At 44.8% G+C, this 27,838-nt stretch overlaps 1 protein-coding gene across 1 annotated transcript in view; it reads left to right on the top strand.

The window, feature by feature from the left end:
• Nucleotides 1-4,230: 4,230 nt before the first annotated feature.
• Nucleotides 4,231-27,838, top strand: part of LOC106582309 (uncharacterized) — a 90,411-nt gene continuing 66,803 nt past the window's right edge. Inside the window, exon 1 of the mRNA XM_082967178.1 lies at nt 4,231-4,385. The gene's annotated coding sequence lies outside the window, so the exon portion shown is untranslated. The remainder of the gene's footprint in view (nt 4,386-27,838) is intronic.

Raw genomic sequence — 27,838 nt, 5'->3', positions numbered from 1 at the left:
ACAAAAGCCAGAGATTGTGCTCCTCATTGACTCAAATGGCAAATACATTCCCAAACACAAAGTGGCTAATCTCTGGTGCCCAAACACTAGGCATGCCCTGGAGCTGTTGTCAGAGGACAGACTAGGGTCCCCCAGCCACATCATAATTCACATGGGCACAAATGACCTGAGGGCCCAGCAGGAAAGGGTGGCCACAGCACGGGAGTGATTGAAAAAGCTTCTTCCACTTTCCCCAATGCACAAGTGATTATCTCCATCCTGGTACCACGAAAAGACTTTCACCCTGCCACCATACAGCGGGTGAATGCAAGGATTTCGCGAGACTGTGCCTCAATACCTGGCCCACCACTCAACCCTGGACAGCCTTTACGAACAGGTCCACCTCTATAAGGCAGCAATCCCAACTTTGTCAAGACCCTGAAGGACGTCACCCTAAACTGTAGCCCCAGCACCTCACACAGGAGCAACAGAGCAACGGACACACCGCCCAGACCAGCAAGACACCCTCTGAGACCTGCAAGACCCCCTCCTGAAGGACCTGCACTGAGAGAACCCACGCCAAGAGGACCTACACCCAGACCACAGCATCATTAGCCACACCCCAACCAGATAAGACCAGCCCAAGCAAACCCTGGCCCAACCCTATATGGCCCAACCCTATATAGCCCCTCCCCCCCATATCAGACATATGCCCCTTCTGCCCACCCCATTCCCCACGTCCCTGCGGTAAGGACCTCAGCATGACAGCAGGACCTATGCCCAGGCCGTGAGCAGAGCAACAAGCCCAACCCCCACTATTTTACCTGCCCAAGCCCCATCCTGCAACCTAAGAGGTATGTATCAGATGCTCAACATTCCCCGTACTTTAACTACCTATATCCCGCCAATAGAATTCCCATACTTTAACGATGACGACTTCTCCATCCTAGAGGGGGAGATCAACAATTTCCAGGCCCAGGGACATGTACTAGTCTGTGGTAACCTAAATGCCAGAACTGGACAAGATCCTGACACTCAGCACACAAGGGGACAAACACCTACCTGGAGGTGACAGCATTCCCTCCCACATATGCCCCCCTAGACACAGCTACGACAACATAACCAACAAAAATGGGTCACAACTCGTGCAGCTCTGTCTGACACTGGGTATGTACATAGTCAATGGTAGGCTTTGAGGGGACTCCTTTGGTAGATACACCTATAGCTCATTACTTGGCATTAGTACTGTAGACTACTTTATCACTGACCTCAACCCAGAGTCTCTTAGATCATTTACAGTCAGTCCATTGACACCCCTATTAGATCACAGCAAAATCACACTCTACTTGAACAGAGCGATGCTCAATCATGAGGCTTCAAAGCCACAGGAACTTATTTTTTTTTTAAATGCTATAGATGGAAGGAAAGTAGTGTGGAAATCTACCAAATAACAATTAGGCAACAACAAATTCTATCCCTTTTAGACAATTTCCTGGACAAAATGTTGTCATAGTGGTGTAAACAGCAGTAGAAAACCTAAACAGTATATTTGACCTCTCAGCTTCACTATCAAATCTAACAATGTCAAGCAGACAACCTAAGAAAATGAACAACAATGACAAATAGTTTGATGAAGAATGCAAAAACCGAAGAAAGAAATTGAGAAACCTATCCAACCAAAAACATAGAGACCCAGAAAACCTGAGCCTACACCTTCTCAATGCTGAATCACTAAAACAATACAGAAATACACTATGGAAAAATAAGGAACAGTACGTCAGAAATCTGCTCAATGTAATTGAAGAATCCATAGAATCTAACCACTTCTGGGAAAATTGGAAAACAAATAACAACACAAAGAGTTATCTATCCAAAACGGAGATGTATGGATAAACCACTTCTCCAATCTTTTTGGCTCTATAACAAAGAACAAACAGCGAAAACATATACATGATCAAATACAAATCTTAGAATCAACTATTAAAGACTACCTGAACCCAATAGATTCTCCAATTACATTGATGAACTACAGGACAAAATACAAACCCTCCAACCCAAAAAGGCCTGTGGGGTTGATGGTATCCTAAATGAAATTATAAAATATTCAGACCACAAATTCCAATTGGCTATACTTAAACTATTTTACATCATCCTCAGCTTTGGCATATTCTCCAATATTTGGAACCAAGGACTGATCACCCCAATCCACAAAAGTGGAGACAAATTTGACCCCAATAACTACTGTGGGATATGCGTCAACAGCAACCTTGGAAAAATCCTCTGCATTATCATTAACAGCAGACTCATACTTTTCCTCAGCAAAACCAATGTACTGAGCAAATGTCAAATTGTGTTTTTACCAAATTACCGTACAACTGACCACGTATTTAACCTGCACACCCTAATTGACAAACAAACAAACCAAAACAAAGGCAAAGTCTTCTCATGTTTTATTGATTTCAAAAAAGCTTTTGCTCAATTTGGTATGAGGGCCTGCTATACAAATTGATGGAAAGTGGTGTTGGGGGAAAAACATACAACATTATAAAATCCATGTACACAAACAACAAGTGTGCTGTTGAAATTGGTGAGACAGGGATGCAGCTTAACACCCACCCTCTTCAACATATATATCAACGAATTGGCTAGAGCACTAGAACAGTCTGCAGCAAATGTCCACTGTTTGCTGATAATCTGGTGCTTCTGTCACCAACCAAGGAGGGCTTAAAGCAGCACCTAGATCTTCTGCACAGATTCTGTGAGACCTGGGCCATGACAGTAAATCTCAGTAAGACAAAAAAAGGTCCAATTGCCAGGACCACGAATACAAATTTCATCTGGACACCGTTGCCCTAGAGCACACAAAAAGCTATATGTACCTCGGCCTAAACATCAGCACCACAGGTAACTTCCACAAAGCTGTGAACGATCTGGGAGACAAGGCAAGGCCTTCTATGTCATCAAAAGAAACATAAAATTCGACATACTAATTAGGATCTGACTAAAATTACTTGAATCAGTTATAGAACCCATTGCCCTCTATGGTTGTGAGGTCTGGGGTCCGCTCACCAACCAAGAATTCACAAAATGGGACAAACACCAAATTGAGACTCTGCATGCAGAATTCTGCAAAAATATCCTCTGTGTACAACGTAAAACACCAAATAATGCATGCAGAGCAGAATTAGGCAGAGACCCGCTAATTATCAAAATCTAGAAAAGAGCTGTTAAATTTGACAACAACCTAAAAGGAAGCGACTTCCAAACCTTCCATAACAAAGCCATCACCTACAGAGAAATTAACCTGAAGAAGAGCCCCCTAAGAAAACTGGTCCAGGGTCTCTGTTCACAAACACAAACAGACCCCACAGAGCTCCCGTACAGCAACACAATTAAACCCAACAAAATCATGAGAAAACTAAAATATAATTACTTGACACATTGGAAAGAATTTACAAAAAACGGAGAAAACTAGAACGCTATTTGGCCCTAAACAGAGAGTACACTGTGACTGACCCAAAACTAAGGAAATCTTTGACTGCCGAAGGCAGACCTGGCTCTCAAGAGAAGACAGGCTTCGTGCACACTGCCCACAAAATGAGGTGGAAACTGAGCTGCACTTCCTAACCTCCTTCCAAATGTATGACCATATTAGAGACACATATTTCCCTCAGATTACACAGACCCACAAAGAATTCGAAAACAAATCCAATTTTGATAAACTCCCATATCTATTGGGTGAAAAACCACTGTGTGCCATCACAGTATCAAGATTTGTGACCTGTTGCCACAAGAAAAGGGCAACCAGTGAAGAACAAAGACTATTGTAAATACAACCAATATTTATGTTTATTTATTTTCCCTTTTGTACTTTAACTATTTGCACATTATTACAACACTGTATATATACTTATTATGACATTTGAAATGTCTTTATTATTTTGGAACTTTTGTGAATGTAATGTTGACTGTACATTTTTTATTGTTTATTTCACTTTAGTTTATTATCTATTTCACTTGCTTTGGCAATGTAAACATATGTTTCCCATGCCAGTAAAGCCCTTAAAGAGCGAGCGAGAGAGAGAGGAGTAACCGAGATAAGACAGAGTGAGTAGAAAGCGCTTCAGCACTTATACACCGCTGCTGCCTGCCCGGCTTCCCGGTTTCCATGCCGACGGCGAGGGTTGTTCAGTTGGAGCATGCTCAGTAGGACTTTTCCGTTGACCGTAACGTAACAACAGCTAGGCAGAGAGAGGGCTGGAGTATTCACACACACACACACACGCACTGCTAGAGCACAGCAGAGAGGAGTGTAGGAGAGAGCAGATGGAGCGTAGCTGCCTGCCTGCTGTACTGAGCTGGACTGAGCTCGCCGAGACGGTCACACACGCTTACTCACAACAAAGGTGAATCGGTGGAGATTCGTATCTCTCATGTCTTATGCATGTGTAGAATGTTGTTGTGTAATATTTTTCTCTTTCATTAGAAAAGGAAAGGAGGAAAGAGTTTTCATGGACTGATTTTGTACCAGGAATGAATGGGCAGTTTGTGTGCTATAGTCTACATGTGCTCTATACTCTGTTATGGGTAATGAACGAGGCACCTTTAATTTGAGCTAGGATGGTCAAACATCTATACGCTGTTGATGATCTGTTACAGTAGATACTGTAAAGGCAGCACTGTGTATAACCAGAGTAGGGTTTCGTCCGTCTTGTTTGACTGAAGTGCACATTTCTACTTTATCCTGAAAGGTTGGAGAAAGCGTCTCTTGCAATGCGTATTCTAAGGATACATAAATTGCATAAAAGCAATACAGTACCTAACGTTACTCAGCCAAAATAAATGATTGACACATGGTGAATTGTATGCTGTGCATGTATCACAGTGTTCTGTACTGTAGACACTTCTGTTAGGAGAGACCAACACTCTTGATGTGTTTGTTTATTCACAACAGACATCAGATGACTGCCTGTAGCGCTGGGATATCTGTTAGCTATCTCTCTGTGTGTGTGTGTGTGTGTGTCTGCGTATGTATGTGCGTGCGTTCTCATGTCGTTCCCCTCTGATGCACAGAGAAATGCTGATTATGAAAATCTTTATCCCACACCCCTGTCACATGACTTGTGTGTTGCGAGAAGGTGCTCGCTCTCCAGTCATGCCTCGCTGACCCTCTGACGATTATGTTGGCGGAGTGGGGCAGAGGCAGGGTCATAACCATAGACATAGAATTACCAGCCATATTGAGTATATGCAGGAGTCAAATGCAGGAGTCTTTTGTTTTTCTAGTAATTATATTTCTATGGTCATGACACTGGTGTGTTTTTCCATTATTATGTATGCGGTTTCTCATTTCGCACCATTTCTCTGTCAGGCACACATGGCTATCATTGTAAATAAGAATTAGTTCTTAATTGACTTACCGGGATAAACAAAGATTAAATAAACAAATACTAATGAATCATCACGGCCTCCCACCAGGCAGGCTAATGAATCCATGGGAGAATCAGATGAACTGGGCAGGCTAATGAATCCATGGGAGAATCAGATGAACTGGGCAGGCTAATGAATCCATGGGAGGATCAGATGAACTGGGCAGGCTAATGAATCCATGGGAAGATCAGGTGAACTGGGCAGGCTAATGAATCCATGGGAAGATCAGGTGAACTGGGCAGGCTAATGAATCCATGGGAAGATCAGGTGAACTGGGCAGGCTAATGAATCCATGGGAAGATCAGGTGAACTGGGCAGGCTAATGAATCCATGGGAAGATCAGGTGAACTGGGCAGGCTAATGAATCCATGGGAAGATCAGGTGAACTGGGCAGGCTAATGAATCCATGGGAGGATCAGGTGAACTGGGCAGGTTAATGAATCTATGGGAAGATCAGGTGAACTGGGCAGGCTAATGAATCCATGGGAAGATCAGGTGAACTGGGCAGGCTAATGAATCCATGGGAGGATCAGGTGAACTGGGCAGGCTAATGAATCCATGGGAAGATCAGGTGAACTGGGCAGGCTAGTGAATCCATGGGAAGATCAGGTGAACTGGTTAGGCTAATGAATCCATGGGAGGATCAGGTGAACTGGGCAGGCTAATGAATCCATGGGAAAATCAGGTGAACTGGGCAGGCTAATGAATCCATGGGAGGATCAGGTGAACTGGGCAGGCTAATGAATCCATGGGAGGATCAGATGAACTGGGCAGGCTAATGAATCCATGGGAAGATCAGGTGAACTGGTTAGGCTAATGAATCCATGGGAGGATCAGGTGAACTGCGCAGGCTAATGAATCCATGGGAGGATCAGGTGAACTGGGCAGGCTAATGAATCTATGGGAGGATCAGGTGAACTGGGCAGGCTAATGAATCCATGGGAGGATCAGGTGAACTGCGCAGGCTAATGAATCCATGGGAGGATCAGGTGAACTGGGCAGGCTAATGATTCCATGGGAAGATCAGGTGAACTGGGCAGGCTAGTGAATCCATGGGGAGATCAGGTGAACTGGGCAGGCTAATGAATCCATGGGAAAATCAGGTGAACTGGGCAGGTTAATGAATCCATGGGAAGATCAGGTGAACTGGGCAGGCTAATGAATCTATGGGAGGATCAGGTGAACTGGGCAGGCTAGTGAATCCATGGGAGGATCAGGTGAACTGGGCAGGCTAATGAATCCATGGGAAAATCAGGTGAACTGGGCAGGCTATTGAATCCATGGGAAGATCAGGTGAACTGGGCAGGCTAATGAATCCATGGGAGGAACAGGTGAACTGGGCAGGTTAATGAATCTATGGGAAGATCAGGTGAACTGGGCAGGCTAATGAATCTATGGGAGGATCAGGTGAACTGGGCAGGTTAATGAATCTATGGGAAGATCAGGTGAACTGGGCAGGCTAATGAATCCATGGGAGGATCAGGTGAACTGGGCAGGCTAATGAATCCATGGGAGGATCAGGTGAACTGGGCAGGCTAATGAATCAATGGGAAGATCAGGTGAACTGGGCAGGCTAATGAATCCATGGGAGGATCAGATGAACTGGGCAGGCTAATGAATCCATGGGAAGATCAGGTGAACTGGGCAGGCTAATGAATCCATGGGAAGATCAGGTGAACTGGGCAGGCTAATGAATCCATGGGAGGATCAGATGAACTGGGCAGGCTAATGAATCCATGGGAGGATCAGGTGAACTGGGCAGGCTAATGAATCCATGGGAGGATCAGGTGAACTGGGCAGGCTAATGAATCCATGGGAGGATCAGGTGAACTGGGCAGGCTAATGAATCCATGGGAAGATCAGGTGAACTGGGCAGGCTAATGAATCCATGGAAGGATCAGGTGAACTGGGCAGGCTAATGAATCTATGGTAGGATCAGGTGAACTGGGCAGGCTAATGAATCCATGGGAAGATCAGGTGAACTGGGCAGGCTAATGAATCCATGGGAAGATCAGGTGAACTGGGCAGGCTAATGAATCCATGGGAGGTCAGGTGAACTGGGCAGGCTAATGAATCCATGGGAGGATCAGGTGAACTGGGCAGGCTAATGAATCCATGGGAGGATCAGGTGAACTGGGCAGGCTAATGAATCTATGGGAGGATCAGGTGAACTGGGCAGGCTAATGAATCCATGGGAAGATCAGGTGAACTGGGCAGGCTAATGAATCCATGGGAAGATCAGGTGAACTGGGTAGGCTAATGAATCTATGGGAGAATCAGGTGAACTGGGCAGGCTAATGAATCCATGGGAAGATCAGGTGAACTGGGCAGGCTAATGAATCCATGGGAGGATCAGGTGAACTGGGCAGGCTAATGAATCAATGGTAGGACCAATAGTGTGTTCTTATGCACTAGATCGTATCATGGGCTAGTCTGGGCTGAACTGGGCTGCACTGGAGACAAGTCTGTGTCCCAAATGGCACCCGATTCCCTATGGGCCCTGGTCAAAAGTGGCACACTACATGGGGAATAGGGTGTCATTTGGGACATACATATTGACTCCATCTGCTGACTTCAGTCGCTCCAGGATGACCAGGGAGTGCACCCAATGTACTGTGATCAAAACTTTTGAGGAAATCCATCGCACTTAATATATCATAGTACAAATAGTACTACTACAAATTACTCAAACCGATAGAGTCACTGTGACCATGTAGTGGTTCCCGAGGTCTTCACCAAGTGAGATCGTAGGCCATTGCTATCATTATTATTAAACTCTTTGTGACAATGCATTTTTTGTGACAATACATTACATGTCTCATAAGGCCTTACTTTGAAGCCTAGCGTTACCCTGATACAGTGGCCTGAAACTCATGGTTTAGTAGGTTTTCTAAATTCCGGTAATTATCCCAAAATTCCCAGATAAAAAAAATATATATAAACCTGGTTGAAAGATTTCCAGGAATTTTCCAAACGGGATTTCTAGAAAGCGTGGGAAATGTACCATAATTTTACAACCCTACTTGCAAGTCACATTATGCTGACATGCAAAGTGATGTGTATTCTTATTGGAATCCAGCCAGAGTTTTGATATCTAACAGTTTTCATTTTTATTCACCTGCAACCTGCATTCATAATTACTGCCAGGGTTAGGAACAGTGTGAGGAGACTACCTAAACCATTTAATAGATGTAAAGTCCCCTGTTTTGGGGACCTGCGTGGTTCTGGTACCGGTTCTGACCGACATTTTCGCTTATAAATCGACCTGTGGACACCATAGTATTGTATTGACCAGTAGCTCTGATTCTCACCGACACAGAAATATGTCTGCTGTGTGAAGCAGGATGTGAAATCTAACACCACTTGAAGCTGGGATGTCCCTCCTACCATTTCATTCACTCATCTGACTGTCCAACTCTGGGCTGGACCTTACATCACAGCCACTAACAACATATACCTGCAATCCTTACATCATAGCGCAGCAGGAGAGAGTGCTTTTGCCACTGTAGCAGATTCAGAGATCAATTTATAGCCAGTTATCAAAAATAATTCATGGATTTTAAACAAAAACTATTTGTCATAGACGGACAATATTAATATGAGATGAAAGGTGAGTTCCTGATGAGTCCAGGAAACCAAGTTAGAGCTCTGTGAGACGTTCACAGCAATAGGGGCAGACATTTTGAACGAGGGACCATTAGAAAATATGCACATTTCTCTAACACTGAACATAAAATATGTATTTTACAGTTATAAGGAAGGTGAACTCATAGTTAGTTTTATAATTTGATTATACTATATTTAGAAAGCACATAAGTCATTTCAAGCCTTATTCATACAGTTTTGTTGAATAGGATATACACCATATCAAATATTTCATATTTTCATATCTGTGCTGTGTACTGGAGCCTGAGTCCTCAAAAGTGACTACACCTCAGCAATTTATAACTATTTTTACTAGAAAGTTGAGATTTAGAAGTATTTGAGTAAAACAAATGCCTTGGGGTTTACAGTGTAGGGAGCAGCCAGAGGAGAGAAGAGGAGATAGCAGAGTAGCAGCAGTCAGCCCTACAGCCACATGGGCGGAAACATACAGCATGCGGCTCCCCTGAATATTTCATCTGCTGAAAGAGAGAGTGGGGGGGGGGGGGAGAATATGAGAGCGAGGGGGGAGAGTGAGAGAGGGGTACAGAAGGAGAAAGCAGGAGAGAGGTAGAGATAGATGTGCCAATAAAGCCCTTAAATTTAAATTGAATTGATAGATGGAGAAGGCGAGATGCGGGTGGAGCAGGGGTTAAAAAGAAGAGGAGAGTCTTTCACCTCACAAGAAATTGGAAAATAAATTGAGTTGACATATGCAGGCTTGTACAGCTTCAGTCAGAGCCAGGGGTAATGCAAGGTTGTGTGTAGCGTACGAGACAAACAGGTTCAGGTGGGCGGCAATCATTTTAGTGCCCACCATTCAGGACTACTAACTAGAGGATATCCTGGGGATTTCGATTAGTTATTCAAAGAATATGGCTCCCCCATTCACTACACTGTAACAGTACTTGACTTACCTGCTAAAAGGGTGATTTTTCAGTTGGCGTATTATCTTCTTTAGTCAAGTATAATGGAAAACCCCTCTGATCTTAGCTACAATTGAAGTAGTTTGACACACTAATGCTGAAAATGCTTCCAAGATGAAAGGGAGTTGTTACAGCTCAGCTCACAGGTAAAAATACTGCTCTTTTTTGCTGAGTAGAAATAGTGGCTGACAGTTTAGGCAGCATGGTGTAGTCCTCTGTGTCTGAACTTGTGTGACTGAGTAATATGACACTTCTTCCTGTTACCCAGATATGACAGCAGCATATCCACCCGTGCTGTGTCTGGATGATAGTGAGGAGTGATAGACAAACAGCTCTATGCTCATCACGAGAGAGAGAGATTATAACCTCTCAGAGAGAACTTGTGCCGCTGTCACTTTCTTTAGGAGAGGTGATTGTTATCTCCTCAGTCACCCTCAGCGGGGTTCATTTTAACTGGAACCATCCGGTTTTCAGGGATACAGTATCTTTAAACTAGCTTCCTTTCCCCCTAAAAAACAGATGTGGGGACCCCGCTCAGGCATTTATTTTACGCCTGCTACCTTAGGTTACTCCTCAGTAAACAGAGATGACATCATCCCCTCCTCCTATTCCCTCTTTCCAATGGCTCTCACCTCCTCACTCCCAGTGTGTAAAGGGGTCTGCATGCTTCCCAGCCAAAACAGTTTGGAAGAGTTTGTGCCTCTACTATGACAAAAAATGTGTTCATTTTGGCTGTTTTTTGGGCTGTTCGGGCACACAAGATTTTTTCTAGAGGCAAACCAAAGTCTACGCCCCTTCGTCGGTGATTAGTCAACAGTAGAGATTGTTCAATAAAGTATTTGCTGTCATTCAATGAGAGACGACTCATTTTCATGCACATTTTTTCATTGAAAAATACTGCACCAAACATCCTAGTTAGATGTAAACTAGACTAAGATATCCTTGGCAAAAACGTAAAAATTAATGACATATTTCTTGTGTTATCTTAGATTAATTCGCACTATTTTGAGGAAGTCTGTAATGGCTACGGCGTCTCAAAATGGACAAACAGTACTGTTGCCGCTTTTTTCTAGATTTCCAAGCGAAGGTCTTTTAAGGGAGTATGCAAGCACACTCATTCAGTTCGCTTAACTTCGGCTCGGCGCCAGCCTGTCCTTGACTCAGGGAGATGGGTAGACCTGAGATGTGGGGAGCCCACCACTCCCTGGCTTTCGATCTCTCCTCTCCCTGTGGTTGGTTGTTACAGACAACAAAGGTGTGATCCTAGTTTTGACCCCCAGGGCAATGAGTGAAAGGAGAGTGAGTAATCCAATAATATGATCAGCTCAATTTAGGGAATCGTTACTGCTGACCTGACTGAGCTGACATTCCTGAAGCTGACATTCCTGAAGCTGACATTCCTGAAGCTGACATTCCTGAAGCTGACATTCTCAGACAGATCATTGATCTGCTCTTTAAAAAACCACAAAACCACGAGAGCATATGATTGACTGTTTTGAATGCAAGTATTGATTTGAAGTATTATTTAGTATGCATTTTTTATATTGCCATGTTTAGCCGTTTTCTATTGTAAAGAGTTCCCATTGTTTCCTTTGATGTTCCATCCCACTGTAACAGAGTGATTTATCAGAGAAGAGAGCTTTGAAACAGGAGGTTTATTAAAGGCCCAGTGCAGTCAAAAACATTTTACATATATTTCCACACCATGAGTTTGGAATAATACTGTGAAATTGTTAAAATGATGATAATGCTCTTTTAGTGTAAGAGCTGTTTGATTGATTGATTTGAAAAGACCACCTGCAATTTCAGCCTGTTTTGGTGGGATGGAGTTTTGGCCTGTCTGGTGACATCACCAGGCAGTAAATTGGTTAATAGACCAATAAGAAAGAGAGTTACAAACATCTCGGCCAATAACAGCTACTTTTCAGTTATCTCCTCCCCAATCAGACCACTCCCAAACAGTCCTAGCAAAATTATTGCTTGAGTAATTACTCTTTGCTAAGAATCTATTTTTGTTTCTTGACCATTTTAATTCAAAACAATCACAGTAAGGTACTTCATTGTTACCCAGAAATGATGTGATATTGAGATAAAAATGGCTGCATTGGACATTTAATGAGCAGACTAACATGGGTAGAATTTACATTAGTTTTCTTTCCTTGTGTGAAGTCAAGGACAGTGCAGTAAGATATGCCAAGGGTGGTGACGTGTGGGAGACATGACTGATATCATAGACCCCCAGATAGGATCTAGGTCCCTTTCTCCCCCACTGCCCCTATCTCTCTCAGTCTTGCTCTCCTTCCCCCTCTCTCTCTCCATTCCCCTGTTGGTGATATGAGTGAGTCACTCTGCCATCTGTTAATGAGTAAATCCTCCCTTATTACCCTCCCTTTGTTTATGAACAACACTCCTGGTTATCTCAATTCATCTCTCGCTCCCTCATTCTCTACCTCTTTCTCTACCTCTCTACCTCTACCTCTCTACCTCTACCTTACCTCTCTACCTCACTCAGGCTACTAGCTACAGAGGCGGCAAGTAGCCTAGTGGTTGGAGCGTTGGACTAGTAACCGAAAGGTTGCTGGATTGAATCCCCGAGCTGACAAGGTAAAAATATGTCGTTCTGCCCCTGAACAAGGCAGTTAACCCACTGTTCCTAGGCCGTCATTGAAAATAAGAATTTGTTCTTAACTGACTTGCCTAGTTAAATAAAGGTAAAATAAATAAATAAAAAACTCTACCTCACTCGCTTCCTCTTTTATCATCATACCCCATTTCCCATGCCTCCCTCCACCTCATCACCTGTTTTCTACCCACAGCTTTTGTTTCCCCCTTTCCTCCCTCTCTCCCCCTCTCTCCCCCCCCCCCCTCCCTCTCTCCCCTCCCTCTCCCTCTGGATATTGATCACAGGAATGAGGTCACAGATCTCACTGAGATCCCTATATGGTTTTTGTTATTGTTACCGTTGCTGTGGTGGTGTTTATGTCATTACCCCAGTAGCAGTAACAACAACAAAACAAGGAAACACTGTGGAGGGGAGAGTCGAGTAAAGAAGCCTCAGTACTTACACTACACTGCCTGGGCTTCCAGAGACTTCTACCTGAACCCAAATACTTTCAGCTACTGGACTGGATCAGATCAGGTTGTTTTGTTGTTTTCATTACATTCTACATTTATATAAGGCTATTATTCAAATGAGACAGGAAACATACATATTTGATTTGAAGTAGTTAACAAGAAACATAGCTTACAATTAGAGTTTAAGAAGTTGAATTCCGACCTCTAACTGATCCCTTTTACTGTAACCGACTGTATGAACCCAGGGTGTTTTGTTTTCATTGTATTATACATGTATATTGGGCTTATTATTTAAATGAGACAGGAATCATACATATTTGATTTGAGGTAGTTATCAACAATCAGGTCCTGTGTTTATTCAACAAGCCACTGAATTGAGAGAAACCTCTTGTGATACTGTTGTGTATGAACTAAGAATGAAATGCTGCATTGAGAGAGCACTCCAAGCCCTGAGCTAGCATAGCGTGCTTCATTTTAAAATGGTGCAGCTCTTTGTCACAGAAATGCCAAAAGTGGCCGATGACGAGGGTCGGGAGCGCGGCCAGCATCTCTGCCTCCTGTTGTCAATGCAGCCGGACAGACCAGCATCCCTGCCTCCTGTTGTCCATGCAGCCGGACAGACCATGGTTCAAACACTATCCAAAAGCGTTCAGATACTTGCGTTTGGTTTAACCTGCATGAACGCCTGATGGGCGGGGTTTACCATTTCGTGACAATTCAATTGGTTCCGTTTTGCCAGGCAAGCACAATTAAACACAGCTGAAGTATTTGAAATGATTTCAAATAGTATTTGAACCCAGGTGTGCAGTGGACGGAGCCCAGTGTCATATTTTCCCTCTGTTGTCTAACAGAGGAGGAAAAGAACAGTCTTCTGGAAGGAAGAGAAGAGCGAATGCCTCTTCGTTTCATTCGGATTCCCGGCGGGAAAATCTGTTTACTATTAGGTTACATCATCTACAGCAGCCTCCCGCTCTGTGTCTAGGCTAATGACCACAGGCTACTGACCACTGGCTACTGGCCACAGACTACTAGCTACAGGCTACTGGCTACAGGCTATAGTACTATATTAATCAGTTCATGCATTGTCGCATGTGATTAATATAGGTATGATTATGTTACCAACCATAGAGCAGCATCTCCATCTCACTAAGGTCTGTCTGTCTGCCTCTCTCTCCATGCTTACTGTACAGTACTGTATTCATCAGATCTTGCACTGTCGTATATTGTTAGGAATTATTACCAATCATACAGTTACAGTACTATCTCCATCTCACAATGGGTTTTCTGTCTGTGGCTTGATGGGCTGTATGATTGTGTAAGAAGGGGAGAGACAGAGGGGACGCTGGGGCTCTGTTTTATTTTGGGTTGAGTCAAGAGAATCTGGTGGTGGTGACAGATCCATGATGGATCTATAACCCTCCATGAGTCAATACCAGAGCCGGAATGGTGACAGATATCCACTCTTCTGATTGGTTCTTTTACACTGGCTTGCATCCCAAATGGCAGCCTATTGCCTATATAGTGAACTACCTTTGACCAGGGCCGCCACCGGCACCCTATAAAGATGTTGTTTGTATTGCTATACCAGCCAGGGGAAAAATGTATCACTGTAAAACTATATCATCTTGTTCCCTAACACTGTTACTGAGAATGATATGCATGTCTATCACTGAACACCATACCAGTACATAAGGGCCTGCCATTTTCTACTCAGTCACATTTAAACATGACAAGCACGTAGTTACTGCTCAGAGTTTCTGAAATATTTGACGTCTGTTATCATGCCTTAATTCAAACCATTTATCCATTTTTTTTTATCTGTATTGTCTTTTATCATAGCCTTCCCTGGAGATCATTTGCATGGATTGGTTGGTCCGGCTCCTTTGAATAGGTTCTCTCTGTCTAATGAAGTCTCTTTCATCATCTCTGTGAATAAATAGAGTGAAGCGGAGCTGCATCGGGCTACTATATATGGCATTGGGCTACTATATATGGCATTGGGCTACTATATATGGCATTGGGATACTATATATGGCATTGGGATACTATATATGGCATTGGGATACTATATATGGCATTGGGCTACTATATATGCCATTGGGATACTATATATGGCATTGGGATACTATATATGGCATTGGGCTACTATATATGGCATTGGGCTACTATATATGGCATTGGGCTACTATATATGGCATTGGGATACTATATAGGGCATTGGGCTACTATATATGGCATTGGGATACTATATATGGCATTGGGATACTATATATGGCATTGGGATACTATATATGGCATTGGGCTACTATATATGGCATTGGGATACTATACATGGCATTGGGATACTATACATGGCATTGGGATACTATATATGGCATTGGGATACTATATATGGCATTGGGCTACTATATATGGCATTGGGATACTATATATGGCATTGGGCTACTATATATGGCATTGGGCTACTATATATGGCATTGGGATACTATATATGGCATTGGGATACTATATATGGCATTGGGCTACTATATATGGCATTGGGATACTATATATGGCATTGGGATACTATATATGGCATTGGGATACTATATATGGCATTGGGCTACTATATATGGCATTGGGCTACTATATATGGCATTGGGTTCTATATATGGCATTGGGCTACTATATATGGCATTGGGATACTATATATGGCATTGGGATACTATATATGGCATTGGGATACTATATATGGCATTGGGATACTATATATGGCATTGGGCTACTATATATGGCATTGGGATACTATATATGGCATTGGGATACTATACATGGCATTGGGATACTATATATGGCATTGGGATACTATACATGGCATTGGGATACTATATATGGCATTGGGATACTATACATGGCATTGGGATACTATATATGCTCATGGAAAAATCATGCAAAGGAAGAAAGATCGCGTTGAAGGTGGGCCCTGGTCAAATGTAGTGCACTATATTGTGAATAGGGTGCTGTTTGGGACATGGCCTACCTATCACCTCATTATTCCCTGTCTGTATTATTCATAGAGACCGTTAACACCTCAGACTGGTGAAATATTCATGGAACAGCAATGAATGACTTCCACCCTCCCACCGTACAGGAACAGAACAGAGACATGCCCAGCCTTCACCTGAGGTGATGTGAAATGTAGGTAGAAACGCAGGTAGAAATAGAATGAATAGAGCTGATGTGTTTTTTCCCTATTCTATGTGGCAAACAATCATATCTGTTCTACACAATACATGTGTATGCGTTCTGTAACATTACATCCTCCTGAACAGGCTTGTGCTCTACTACACAGATAACCTTTTCACACTATCGGTCTGACCCGTGCTGTGCTGGCTCCAGCACAGTCCCAGCAACTGGATTCGTAACCAAACAAGCACAGCACTTGACTTGGTTTGACTCAGCTCAATAATGTGAAAATAGTAACACAGTACATTAGTACCTTGCTCTATGCTCTGGGTGTCAACTACACCCCCTCTACACAGCCTCTCCTCTCTGTGGCCTTGTTGTTCACACACATCCCAGTGACATGCTGCCTAATGAACTCCAGACTTCCACGTTAGACCTTTGATGAAGTTACCAGCTCTATGAAAAGAGACTCAGTAGAGAGTTGTAGTATGTGTAGATTTCTGCTGAGCCTGGGAGGATTCTTATTAACCCACATTTCTCTGTCTGATGACGGGGAGAGAGGTGGGGAATGTTATGCCTTCCTTCTTGTCTCCTGGCATCATTCCTCTCGCTCGCTTGTCTGGTTGAGTATTCTGTCTCCTATGGCTGTGAAGTGTTCCTCTGCCTGCACCTTACTAAGGCTTGTCAGGATCCACTCTCCCCTCCTCTCCTTTCCCTCCCCTCCTCCCCCTCCTGCTTACCTGTCAGGAGATGGAGAGCTACTCCACTTCATCAGGATCCACTCTCCCCTCCTCTCCTTTCCCTCCCCTCCTCCCCCTCCTGCTTACCTGTCAGGAGATGGAGAGCTACTCCACTTCATCAGGATCCACTCTCCCCTCCTCTCCTTTCCCTCCCCTCCTCCCCCTCCTGCTTACCTGTCAGGAGATGGAGAGCTACTCCACTTCATCAGGATCCACTCTCCCCTCCTCTCCTTTCCCTCCCCTCCTCCCCCTCCTGCTTACCTGTCAGGAGATGGAGAGCTACTCCACTTCATCAGGATCCACTCTCCCCTCCTCTCCTTTCCCTCCCCTCCTCCCCCTCCTGCTTACCTGTCAGGAGATGGAGAGCTACTCCACTTCATCAGGATCCAGTGTTTTGTTACCCTGGCAGTGCTGGTATAATCAGCCTCTCCTGTGTGTTTGCCATCATACTTAGTGTCTGTCATGGCAATGCGTCCTACAGGCTCATAGATACAGAGTAGATTGAAGCAGCCTTTTAATAAACCTGTGTAATTTCAGTCCTTTCCAAGGGCAAGGAATGTTATTTCATAAGTAGGCCTACATCAATCTCACACTTTTGTTGGTGTGTTCAGAAATGCAATGCCTAAAATGGCTTTTAAATTATTTGATTCCATCAGTGAATGTTTAGTGCATGTGGTCCTCTGCAAAAGTAACCTGTTCTGCAGAGAAATGATCTGTATAGAGATTCTCTCAGAGGCAGCCGGATTCCATTGACGTGTCATGTGAGTGAATGGTCATGTTACATAAGATATTGGAGATAAGCATCTCTAGCCGATCAATACATGGAAAACAGAAACAGTGCACTTGGTGTCCAGGGCTTTCCAGCCTATTGGATTTCTACAGGATCACATTGACTCTAAAATGGACTTGTAGCTAACTATATAGCTAAGTGTCATCATCTAAAATGACCCTAATTTATAAGACAGTTCTTATTTGATTAATGGTGGTCGGACCCATCTATGTGAAACTAGCCACAATAAGGATTGGCCACAATAGTGGGCTTTGCGGTTAGCCTTCAAAATACAAGTATGGCATAATTCGACTATTTGTATTCATTTGCGTCACTGTCAATGACATACTTTTATGTAATTGATTCCGATATATTCTGATATATCGTGCATCCCTAGTAGAATGTAATGCCACCATGCCCATAATACAGACAGACAGACAGGTTGTAGAATGTAATGCCACCATGCCCGTAATGCAGACAGACAGACAGACAGGTTGTAGAATGTAATGCCACCATGCCCGTGATACAGACAGACAGACAGACAGACAGGTTGTAGATGTAATGCCACCATGCCCGTAATACAGACAGACAGGTTGTAGAATGTAATGCAATCATGCCCATAATACAGACAGACAGACAGGTTGTAGAATGTAATGCCACCATTCCTGTAATACAGACAGACAGACAGACAGACAGACAGACAGACAGACAGACAGACAGACAGACAGACAGACAGACAGACAGACAGACAGACAGACAGACAGACAGACAGACAGGTTGTAGAATGTAATGCCACCATGCCCGTAATACAGACAGACAGGTTGTAGAATGTAATGCCACCATGCCCATAAAACAGACAGACATGATGTAGAATGTAATGCCGCCATGGCCGTAATACAGACAGACAGACAGGTTGTAGAATGTAATGCCACCATGCCCGTAATACAGACAGACAGACAGACAGGTTGTAGAATGTAATGCCACCATGCCCGTAATACAGACAGACAGAGAGGTTGTAGAATGTAATGCCACCATGCCTGTAATACAGACAGACTGACAGGTTGTAGAATGTAATGCCACCATGCCCGTAATACAGACAGACAGACAGACAGGTTGTAGATGTAATGCCACCATGCCCGTAATACAGACAGACAGGTTGTAGAATGTAATGCCATCATGCCCATAATACAGACAGACAGACAGACAGGTTGTAGAATGTAATGCCATCATTCCTGTAATACAGACAGACAGACAGACAGACAGACAGACAGACAGACAGACAGACAGACAGACAGACAGACAGACAGACAGACAGACAGACAGACAGACAGACAGACAGGTTGTAGAATGTAATGCCACCATGCCCGTAATACAGACAGACAGGTTGTAGAATGTAATGCCACCATGCCCACAATACAGACAGACATGTTGTAGAATGTAATGCCACCATGCCCGTAATACAGACAGACATGATGTAGAATGTAATGCCACCATGCCCGTAATACAGACAGACAGACAGGTTGTAGAATGTAATGCCACCATGCCCGTAATGCAGACAGACAGACAGGTTGTAGAATGTAATGCCACCATGCCCGTAATACAGACAGACAGACAGGTTGTAGAATGTAATGCCACCATGCCCGTAATACAGACAGACAGACAGACAGACAGACAGACAGACAGACAGACAGACAGACAGACAGGTTGTAGAATGTAATGCCACCATGCCCATAATACAGACAGACAGGTTGTAGAATGTAATGCCACCATGCCCGTAATACAGACAGACAGACAGGTTGTAGAATGTAATGCCACCATGCCCATAATACAGACAGACAGACAGACAGACATGTTGTAGAATGTAATGCCACCATGCCTGTAATACAGACAGACAGACAGACAGACAGACAGACAGACAGACAGACAGACAGACAGACAGACAGACAGACAGACAGACAGACAGACAGGTTGTAGAATGTAATGCCACCATGCCCGTAATACAGACAGACAGACAGGTTGTAGAATGTAATGCCACCATGCCCGTAATACAGACAGACAGACAGACAGACAGACAGACAGACAGACAGACAGACAGACAGGTTGTAGAATGTAATGCCACCATGCCCGTAATACAGACAGACAGACAGGTTGTAGAATGTAATGCCACCATGCCCATAATACAGACAGACAGGTTGTAGAATGTAATGCCACCATGCCCGTAATACAGACAGACAGACAGGTTGTAGAATGTAATGCCACCATGCCCATAATACAGACAGACAGGTTGTAGAATGTAATGCCACCATGCCCGTAATACAGACAGATAGACAGACAGACAGGTTGTAGAATGTAATGCCACCACGCCCATAATACAGACAGATAGACAGACAGACAGGTTGTAGAATGTAATGCCACCATGCCCGTAATACAGACAGATAGACAGACAGACAGACAGACAGACAGACAGACAGACAGACAGACAGACAGACAGACAGACAGACAGACAGGTTGTAGAATGTAATGCCACCATGCCCGTAATACAGACAGACAGACAGAGAGGTTGTAGAATGTAATGCCACCATGCCCGTAATACAGACAGACAGACAGACAGACAGACAGACAGACAGACAGACAGACAGACAGACAGACAGACAGACAGACAGACAGCGGTTGTAGAATGTAATGCCACCATGCCCGTAATACAGACAGACAGACAGACAGACAGACAGACAGACAGACAGACAGACAGACAGACAGACAGACAGGTTGTAGAATGTAATGCCACCATGCCCATAATACATACAGACAGACAGACAGACAGACAGACAGACAGACAGACAGACAGACAGACAGACAGACAGGTTGTAGAATGTAATGCCACCATGCCCGTAATACAGACAGACAGACAGACAGGTTGTAGAATGTAATGCCACCATGCCCGTAATACAGACAGACAGACAGACAGACAGACAGACAGACAGACAGACAGACAGACAGACAGACAGACAGACAGATAGACAGACAGACAGGTTGTAGAATGTAATGCCACCATGCCCGTAATACAGACAGACAGACAGACAGACAGACAGACAGACAGACAGACAGACAGACAGGTTGTAGAATGTAATGCCACCATGCCCGTAATACAGACAGACAGACAGACAGACAGACAGACAGACAGACAGACAGACAGACAGACAGACAGACAGACAGGTTGTAGAATGTAATGCCACCATGCCCGTAATACAGACAGACAGACAGACAGACAGACAGACAGACAGACAGACAGACAGACAGACAGACAGACAGGTTGTAGAATGTAATGCCACCATGCCCGTAATACAGACAGACAGACAGGTTGTAGAATGTAATGCCACCATGCCCGTAATACAGACAGACAGACAGACAGACAGACAGACAGACAGACAGAGAGACAGGTTGTAGAATGTAATGCCACCATGCCCATAATACAGACAGACAGGTTGTAGAATGTAATGCCACCATGCCCGTAATACAGACAGACAGACAGGTTGTAGAATGTAATGCCACCATGCCCATAATACAGACAGACAGACAGACAGACATGTTGTAGAATGTAATGCCACCATGCCTGTAATACAGACAGACAGACAGACAGACAGACAGACAGACAGACAGACAGACAGACAGACAGACAGACAGACAGACAGGTTGTAGAATGTAATGCCACCATGCCCGTAATACAGACAGACAGACAGGTTGTAGAATGTAATGCCACCATGCCCGTAATACAGACAGACAGACAGACAGACAGACAGACAGACAGACAGACAGACAGACAGGTTGTAGAATGTAATGCCACCATGCCCATAATACAGACAGACAGGTTGTAGAATGTAATGCCACCTTGCCCGTAATACAGACAGACAGACAGGTTGTAGAATGTAATGCCACCATGCCCATAATACAGACAGACAGACAGGTTGTAGAATGTAATGCCACCATGCCCATAATACAGACAGACAGACAGACATGTTGTAGAATGTAATGCCACCATGCCTGTAATACTGACAGACAGACAGGTTGTAGAATGTAATACCACCATGCCCGTAATACAGACAGACAGACAGGTTGTAGAATGTAATGCCACCATGCCCGTAATACAGACAGAGAGACAGACAGGTTGTAGAATGTAATGCCACCATGCCCGTAATACAGACAGACAGACAGGTTGTAGAATGTAACGCCACCATGCCCGTAATACAGACAGACAGACAGACAGACAGACAGACAGGTTGTAGAATGTAATGCCACCATGCCCGTAATACAGACAGACAGACAGGTTGTAGAATGTAATGCCACCATGCCCATAATACAGACAGACAGGTTGTAGAATGTAATGCCACCATGCCCGTAATACAGACAGACAGACAGGTTGTAGAATGTAATGCCACCATGCCCATAATACAGACAGACAGGTTGTAGAATGTAATGCCACCATGCCCGTAATACAGACAGACAGACAGACAGACAGACAGACAGACAGACAGACAGACAGACAGACAGACAGACAGACAGACAGACAGGTTGTAGAATGTAATGCCACCATGCCCGTAATACAGACAGACAGACAGACAGGTTGTAGAATGTAATGCCACCATGCCCGTAATACAGACAGACAGACAGAGAGGTTGTAGAATGTAATGCCACCATGCCCGTAATACAGACAGACAGACAGACAGACAGACAGACAGACAGACAGACAGACAGACAGACAGACAGACAGACAGACAGACAGATAGACAGACAGACAGGTTGTAGAATGTAATGCCACCATGCCGTAATACAGACAGACAGACAGACAGACAGACAGACAGACAGGTTGTAGAATGTAATGCCACCATGCCCATAATACATACAGACAGACAGACAGACAGACAGACAGACAGACAGACAGACAGACAGACAGACAGACAGACAGCGGTTGTAGAATGTAATGCCACCATGCCCGTAATACAGACAGACAGACAGACAGGTTGTAGAATGTAATGCCACCATGCCCGTAATACAGACAGACAGACAGACAGACAGACAGACAGACAGACAGACAGACAGACAGACAGACAGACAGACAGACAGACAGACAGACAGGTTGTAGAATGTAATGCCACCATGCCCGTAATACAGACGGACAGACAGACAGACAGACAGACAGACAGACAGACAGACAGACAGACAGACAGACAGACAGACAGACAGGTTGTAGAATGTAATGCCACCATGCCCGTAATACAGACAGACAGACAGACAGACAGACAGACAGACAGACAGGTTGTAGAATGTAATGCCACCATGCCCGTAATACAGACAGACAGACAGACAGACAGACAGACAGGTTGTAGAATGTAATGCCATCATGCCCGTAATACAGACAGACAGACAGACAGACAGACAGACAGGTTGTAGAATGTAATGCCACCATGCCCGTACCAGACAGACAGGCAGCAGACAGACAGACAGACAGACAGACAGCGACAGACAGACAGACAGGGAGAGAGCCACCGCCGACAGACAGACAGACAGACAGACAGACAGGTTGTAGAATGTAATGCCACCATGCCCGTAATACAGACAGCGCGCAGCAGACAGACAGCAGCAGACAGACAGACAGACAGACAGACAGACAGACAGGTTGTAGAATGTAACGCCCCTGCCCGACGCATCGCGCGCGCGCGGTGAGATGAGCCACCTGCCCGACAGACAGACAGACAGACAGACAGACAGACAGACAGACAGACAGACAGACAGACAGACAGACAGACAGACAGACAGACAGACAGGTTGTAGAATGTAATGCCACCATGCCCGTAATACAGACAGACAGACAGACAGACAGACAGGTTGTAGAATGTAATGCCACCATGCCCGTAATACAGACAGACAGACAGACAGACAGACAGACAGACAGACAGACAGACAGACAGACAGACAGACAGACAGACAGGTTGTAGAATGTAACGCCACCATGCCCGTAATACAGACAGACAGACAGACAGACAGACAGACAGGTTGTAGAATGTAATGCCACCATGCCCGTAATACAGACAGACAGACAGACAGACAGACAGACAGACAGACAGACAGACAGACAGACAGACAGACAGGTTGTAGAATGTAATGCCACCATGCCCGTAATACAGACAGACAGACAGACAGACAGACAGACAGACAGACAGACAGACAGACAGACAGACAGACAGACAGACAGACAGACAGACAGACAGACAGACAGGTTGTAGAATGTAATGCCACCATGCCCGTAATACAGACAGACAGACAGACAGACAGACAGACAGACAGGTTGTAGAATGTAATGCCACCATGCCCGTAATACAGACAGACAGACAGACAGACAGACAGACAGACAGACAGACAGACAGACAGACAGACAGACAGACAGACAGACAGACAGACAGACAGACAGACAGACAGGTTGTAGAATGTAATGCCACCATGCCCGTAATACAGACAGACAGACAGACAGACAGACAGGTTGTAGAATGTAATGCCACCATGCCCGTAATACAGACAGACAGACAGACAGGTTGTAGAATGTAATGCCATCACGGCTACTCTGTAAGCGTGTGTTTTTAACATCAGGAGGAAGCAGCCAGGTGGATGTATGGATTGAACCCACGACTATATCAGGGCTCTAATATGCTTACTGTCAGGAGGGTTCCCACTTGACATAGGCTCACAAAGCCACAGTACACCATCGACCCTCCTTGGGTTCATCTTAAAGTGACATAAGGCTGAGCCTTCAAAACTCCAACTGACCCTGTTTTGTCAGTGGTTGCATGGTCCATTCCACACACTGTCCCAGGCTGTTGCGTACTGTACAGGGCTTGTCTTGTCCACACCACAGATCACACCCCAGTCTAGCCCTGAGAAGTCAGCGAGGGAAACACTGAACACATCACGTCACACCTGTCCACACATTACCAGTAGTACCGTGACTGTCCCATAGTGAGGGACGGCCATTCTCTGCTCTCCAGCTGGTTTAACTGGTGCTCCCTCTCACACAATAGTCACACAGTATGGAGGACTAGCCTCAAAACACCTGCTGGGACAATATAGTGGTCTGTGATGTATAGACAGACACTTACCACACACAGAGAGAACACATGAGCCCAGTGAGCACACACACACACACACACACACACACACACACACACACACACACACACACACACACACACACACACACACACACACACACACACACACACACACACACACACACACACCGCACACACACACGCACACGCACGCGCACACGCACGCACACGCAAACAGAGGAGCGGAAGGTAGCCTAGTGGTTAGACTGTTGGACTAGTAACCGAAAGGTTGCAAGATCAAATCCCAGAGCTGACAAGGTGAAAATCTGTCGTTCTGCCCCTGAACAAGGCAGTTAACCCACTTTTCCTAGGCCGTCATTGAAAATAAGAATTTGTTCTTAACTGACTTGCCTAGTTGCATGGTGTTTGCAACACCAGGGTTGTGGGTTCGATTCCCAGGGGGGACCAGTACGGATAATTTTTTTTAATGAAATGTATGCATTCACTACAGTAAGTCGCTCTGGATAAGAGCGTCTGCTAAATGACTAAAATGTAAATGTAAAATGTAGTTAAATGAAGGTTAAAGAAAAAAAAAATGTCATTCATAAACTATTGTTAACGCAATACGAGGCTCTGATACTGGTACACTGCTACTCTGTCATGTGGTACAGTGATGTGAGCATCTCCTTCAGAGCTGTGTAGCGAAAGAGTCCTCAATAACACATGAGAGGAGAGGTGGGAATCTCCAGGGGATTCATACCCATACTGGATAAAAAGGACTTTCTGATGCCTGTCCAATCAGACTATACACACACATACAGCACTGAAGTGGTATTACTGTGGGTCAGATGTATGATCTTAATTTGAGACAGTTTGCTACAGCAGGAAAATAATCCTGCCGCAACAGGAAATGTGGATTCTAATTAATGGACATTTTTGTAGGGGTTGACGCACTTTTTGTAAGGGAAAATCTAATCTGAAATTTTTAAGTGGAAATTATAAACTTCAGAAGCCTTTTTAAACTTCAAATACACTACAAGTTATAAAGTTCTCCTGCAACAGGGTGATCAAGTTAAGATCCTACATCTGTAGCAGGAAGTGAAGTGAGCAGTATCACCATGGTTCTCAACACAGATGATAGAAGCTACTGGGGTGGAGCTCCTCTCTCTCTGTGTGTGTATGTCAGCTCCTCTCTCTCTCTCTCGTGTGTGTGTGTGTGTGTGTGTGTGTGTGTGTGTGTGTGTGTGTGTGTGTGTGTGTGTGTGTGTGTGTGTGTGTGTGTGTGTGTGTGTGTGTGTGTGTGTGTGTGTGTGTGTGTGTGTGTGTATGTCAGCTCCTCTCTCTCTCTCCCTGTGTGTGTGTGTATGTCAGCTCCTCTCTCTCTCTCTGTGTGTGTGTATGTCAGCTCTCTCGCTCTCTCTCTCTCTGTGTATGTTAGCTTCTCTCTCTCTCTCTGTGTGTGTGTATGTCAGCTCCTCTCTCTCTCTCTGTGTGTGTATGTCAGCTCCTCTCTCTCTCTCTGTGTGTGTATGTCAGCTCCTCGCTCTCTCTGTGTGTGTTTGTGTATGTCAGCTCCTCTCTCTCTCTGTGTGTGTATGTCAGCTCCTCTCTCTCTCTCTCTCTCTCTCTGTGTGTGTGTGTGTATGTCAGCTCTCTCTCTCTCTCCCTGTGTGTGTGTATGTCAGCTCTCTCTCTCTCTCTCTGTGTGTGTATGTCAGCTCTCTCTCTCTCTCTGTGTGTGTGTCAGCTCCTCGCTCTCTCTGTGTGTGTGTGTGTGTGTCAGCTCCTCTCTCTCTCCCTGTGTGTGTGTATGTCAGCTCTCTCTCTCTCTCCCTGTGTGTGTGTATGTCAGCTCTCTCTCTCTCTCTGTGTGTGTGTATGTCAGCTCTCTCTCTCTCTCTCTCTGTGTGTGTGTATGTCAGCTCTCTCTCTCTCTCTCTCTGTGTGTGTGTATGTCAGCTCCTCTCTCTCTGTGTGTGTGTGTGTGTGTATGTCAGCTCCTCTCTCTCTGTGTGTGTGTGTGTGTGTGTATGTCAGCTCCTCTCTCTCTGTGTGTGTGTGTGTATGTCAGCTCCTCTCTCTGTGTGTGTGTGTGTATGTCAGCTCCTCTCTCTCTGTGTGTGTGTGTGTGTGTATGTCAGCTCCTCTCTCTGTGTGTGTGTGTGTGTGTATGTCAGCTCCTCTCTCTCTGTGTGTGTGTGTGTGTGTGTGTATGTCAGCTCCTCTCTCTATGTGTGTGTGTGTGTGTGTGTGTATGTCAGCTCCTCTCTCTCTGTGTATGTGTATGTTAGCTCTCTCTCTCTCTCTCTCTCTCTGTGTGTGTATGTCAGCTCCTCTCTCTCTGTGTGTGTGTGTGTGTGTGTGTGTGTGTGTGTGTGTGTGTGTGTGTGTGTGTGTGTGTGTGTGTGTGTGTGTGTGTGTGTGTGTGTGTATGTCAGCTCCTCTCTCTCTCTCCCTGTGTGTGTGTGTATGTCAGCTCCTCTCTCTCTCTCTGTGTGTGTGTATGTCAGCTCTCTCGCTCTCTCTCTCTCTGTGTATGTTAGCTTCTCTCTCTCTCTCTGTGTGTGTGTATGTCAGCTCCTCTCTCTCTCTGTGTGTGTATGTCAGCTCCTCTCTCTCTCTCTGTGTGTGTATGTCAGCTCCTCGCTCTCTCTGTGTGTGTTTGTGTATGTCAGCTCCTCTCTCTCTCTGTGTGTGTATGTCAGCTCCTCTCTCTCTCTCTCTCTCTCTCTGTGTGTGTGTGTGTATGTCAGCTCTCTCTCTCTCTCCCTGTGTGTGTGTATGTCAGCTCTCTCTCTCTCTCTCTGTGTGTGTATGTCAGCTCTCTCTCTCTCTCTCTGTGTGTGTCAGCTCCTCGCTCTCTCTGTGTGTGTGTGTGTGTGTGTGTCAGCTCCTCTCTCTCTCCCTGTGTGTGTGTATGTCAGCTCTCTCTCTCTCTCCCTGTGTGTGTGTATGTCAGCTCTCTCTCTCTCTCTGTGTGTGTGTATGTCAGCTCTCTCTCTCTCTCTCTCTGTG

This window comes from Salmo salar, chromosome 21 (genome assembly GCF_965601325.2).
Source record: "Salmo salar chromosome 21, fSalSal1, whole genome shotgun sequence".
NCBI classification, from domain to species: domain Eukaryota; kingdom Metazoa; phylum Chordata; class Actinopteri; order Salmoniformes; family Salmonidae; genus Salmo; species Salmo salar.
Note: the sequence above shows the minus strand (reverse complement) of the source record. Positions and strands in the feature narration are given on the sequence as shown.